At 36.7% G+C, this 3,689-nt stretch overlaps 1 non-coding gene across 1 annotated transcript; it reads left to right on the forward strand.

Moving 5' to 3' along the window:
• The first annotated feature begins 1,955 nt into the window (after positions 1-1,955).
• Positions 1,956-2,061, forward strand: LOC133780731 (small nucleolar RNA R71). The gene has a single exon (XR_009869549.1). It is a non-coding gene; the product is annotated as a small nucleolar RNA R71 (small nucleolar RNA).
• The last annotated feature ends 1,628 nt before the right edge of the window (positions 2,062-3,689 follow it).

The following is a 3,689-nucleotide window of genomic DNA, read 5'->3' on the forward strand; positions in this document are numbered from 1 at the left end:
GCCAAAGTCCACCCAATTGCTAGCTTGTGAGCCCTCAACACTCTACGTAGCTTATCTTCTTCAATTAGAGACAACAAAGCTAAAATAATAATTGGTAGTGTGTTGTTCTCATCCAAAAATGCATACCTAAGGTAATCAGGCAATGTCTTTAACTCAAGAGCTGGTGGTTTCTTTTTAAATGAAAGAGGTCTCTCGGGCACTTGCCCCAATTCCTCATATTTATTTTTATAAATTTTCCCCGATGAGTTCAACCATTTAACATATTCACTAGCTTCAGTACCATCACATTCTTCAAGACTTTCAACCAAACTCAACTCAAGTGGATCCTTAGTAGACTTGACCCCTTCACCTTGTTCCTCCAATACACTAACACTAAAACAACTGTCACTAGCGGAAGGATATTTCAAGGCTTTAAAGACATTAAAAACTACCTCATCACCTTGTACTCTTAGCCTTAATTCACCCTTCTGGACATCTATCAACGCTTGTCCCATGGCTAAAAATGGTCTTCCCAATATAATAGGCACGTCCTCATCTACCTCCATATCTAAAACAATGAAATCCGTTGGGAAGATGAATTTATCTACCTTTACTAGAACGTCCTCTATAATACCTAGGGGGTGTGTTAATGAACGTTCAACCAGTCCCCCAAACCAAGTCTTCTAAATAAGGACAGTGACATTAAATTAATGATTGCACCCAAGTCACATAAAGCCCTCTCACAATGAAAGTTCCCAATGGTGCAAGGTATAGTAAAGCTACCCAGATCTCTTAACTTTTGAGGAAGTTTCCTTTGAATAATTGCACTACATTCTTCTGTTAATGCCACGGTTTCATAATCCTCCATTTTTCTCTTATTAGACAATATCTCTTTCATAAACTTCACATAACTAGGCATTTGTTCAAGAGCCTCTGCAAAATGAATGTTAATGTGAAGTTTCTTAAATATCTCAAGAATTTTGGAGAATTTTTTGTCAAGATTGGCCTTTCGAAATCGTTGAGGATAAGGAATCTTTGGTGTAGGCTCGGTGTATTTCGACTTCTCTTTCTTTGGAAGGTCTTTAATAACCTCCTCTTGTGATGGACTAGTGACATGTTGACCCTTTGTCTTGTTTTTTCTTGTCATCCACTGTAGGCCCATCATACTTAGTCTCACTTCTCAAAGTGACAGCTTGACATTCCTCTTTGGGATTTACCTCTATGGAACTAGGCAAATTCCCTTATTGTCTACTAGAAAGTAGTTTAGCCAACTGACCCATTTATGTCTCCAAATTCCAGATGGAAGACCTTGTCTCTATCGTGAATTGATTTAATTGGTCTAGCTGAGTTGTTGGTGAGTTCATTGGAGGATGTGGCGGTGGATGAGATGGGTGTGGGTTTGGGTCATAATAGGGCCTAGAGTGTAGTCCATAAGTCGGTTGATGAGGTGGTTGTTAAGGTGGATATTGTGGTTGTAAACCTTGGTTATTTTTCCAAGATAAGTTGGGGTGATTCTTCCACACAGGAGTATATGAATTTGAGTAAGTGTTGGGTACATGTCTTGGAAAATTACCAATATTCTGTGCCTGTTCCAAAGGCATACTGTTCACATCTGTCGAGCAACTAGTAGTGCTTAGGCATTGCTCATATGAATTTTGACCCCCACAAATGTCACAACTCATTACATTCTTACTTGCATTGCTTGAGCAGTGAGGTTATTCTGCTGGAATTGCTTGGTTAGATATGCCACTTGAGCGGTCAATAAAGCAATAGGATCGGCCTCTAAGACTCTTCCCACCTTCTTATTCTCATGCTCAGTAGGCCAATTGTAGTTATTCATGGCCATCTCTTCCAATAATTTATAAGCTTCATTAACGTTTTTTCTCATAAATGCTCATCCCAGTGTTGAATCAATAATTGTCTTTGTATTTCCCCCCAAATCATTATAAAACGTATCCACCAGCAGCCACTTCTCTATTCCACAATGTGGGCACTTCCTTTCCAACTCTTTAAAACATTCTCATGCATCATATAAAGACTCGCCATCCAGCTGATGGAAGTTATTAATCTCTCATCTATATCGGGCTGACTTCGCAGGAGGAAAATATTTACCAATGAATTCTGAGCCAAGTCTTCCTAAGTAACTATAGAGTTGGCTTTGAATTTAACCAACTCTTAGCTCTGTCTCTTAATGAAAACAGGAATAATCATAATCTGATAGCATAGTTACTCACACCATTCATTTTGAATGTCGGACATAGCTCTAAAAAGTTGGTAATATGGAGATTTGGATCCTCGTTTGGTAATCCCCCGAATTGTACACAATTTTGTACCATCTAAATGATCGAGATTTTATCTCAAAATTATTCGGCTCTACAGTAGGAGGACGAATACTTGAATGTATCCCCGTAACAGTATGGAGTACATAATTTCTCAATGGCCGGTCAGCCTCAGCTACTACGTCACCCGCATTAGCCAGATTTGCATTGTTGTTGACATCGTTATTCGTGTTCTCATCCATGGAAAAATCCAAACTTTTCTTTATCTTCTGATTTTGTCTGCACGTTCTCTCAATTTCAAGATCTATCGGTATAAGTTCCTTTTGTCAACTTCCCCACATGCACCAATAATTCCTGAAACACTATACAGACACAATTCAAATGAGTATAAAATATAAAAACCAAATTAGAACAAAAAACAATTAATTTTGATATTGGATATTAAGTCCCCGGAAACAGTGCCAAAAACTTGATCGGCAAAAAACATGGTCGTGTCAAGTAATAAATTCTGGAAGAACGAATATCGTCACACACAGACTATTAACAAATTACCAATAATTGATTTTTACTTTATATTTGGCAAGTAAAATTAAGATGAATAAATCTAACTACAAACACAATTTCAATTACTAAAAACAAAACAATTAATCAAAGGATAAAAATAAATAATAAAAAGGCCTAGGGTATTAACTTCGTGAACTTTTTATTCTATTAATTTTATTAATAAGTTCTAAATGTATTTCTTCCCAATCTAATAGCAAGTCAACATAAATCGATTCCTGTTCTTTTTCAAGATATAAGATCTCAACCTATATGCAAGTTTTCTACATCTCTGTGATAAACTTAAACATATAGCAGGCATTAAGCATAGAAACATAATTGCTACACAAGCCATATAGGTATTTTCGCCCAATATGTAACCTATGTCTATATAATGATAGCATATTCAATTCTCATCTTACGAATTTTGAATCAAAAATCATAAATCAAGCAAATATTGATCAGATATTTACTAGCGTTAAGCAAACATTATATAGATTAGAATAAAGAAGAAGAATTAATTGAACATCATAATAACATTAAATAGAAATCCAAGCGACTACATTATCCCCTAGATAGAGGTGTTTAGTTCATATCAGACATGACTAAAACAACAAAATAATTATTCAGAAACATTAATTAAACCCTAAAGTCTAAAACTATACTAAAAATACATGAATTCCTCTTTTTTTTCGTAGGCAGGCCGCGACTTGGCCTTTTCTAGGTCACGACCTGTGCCATTTTTAAGACATTTTAAAGTTTGGTTCGGTCTTCAGGTGCTGCGACCATCTAAACCCATGTCGCGGCCCGCGTGTTGATGCACCACCTGGGTTCGCCTTTGACTTCTCTTAGTGTCGCGACTCTATTGACCAAGTCGTGGCTCTAATTCCC

Source organism: Humulus lupulus, chromosome 5 (genome assembly GCF_963169125.1).
Source record: "Humulus lupulus chromosome 5, drHumLupu1.1, whole genome shotgun sequence".
Classification (NCBI taxonomy): domain Eukaryota; kingdom Viridiplantae; phylum Streptophyta; class Magnoliopsida; order Rosales; family Cannabaceae; genus Humulus; species Humulus lupulus.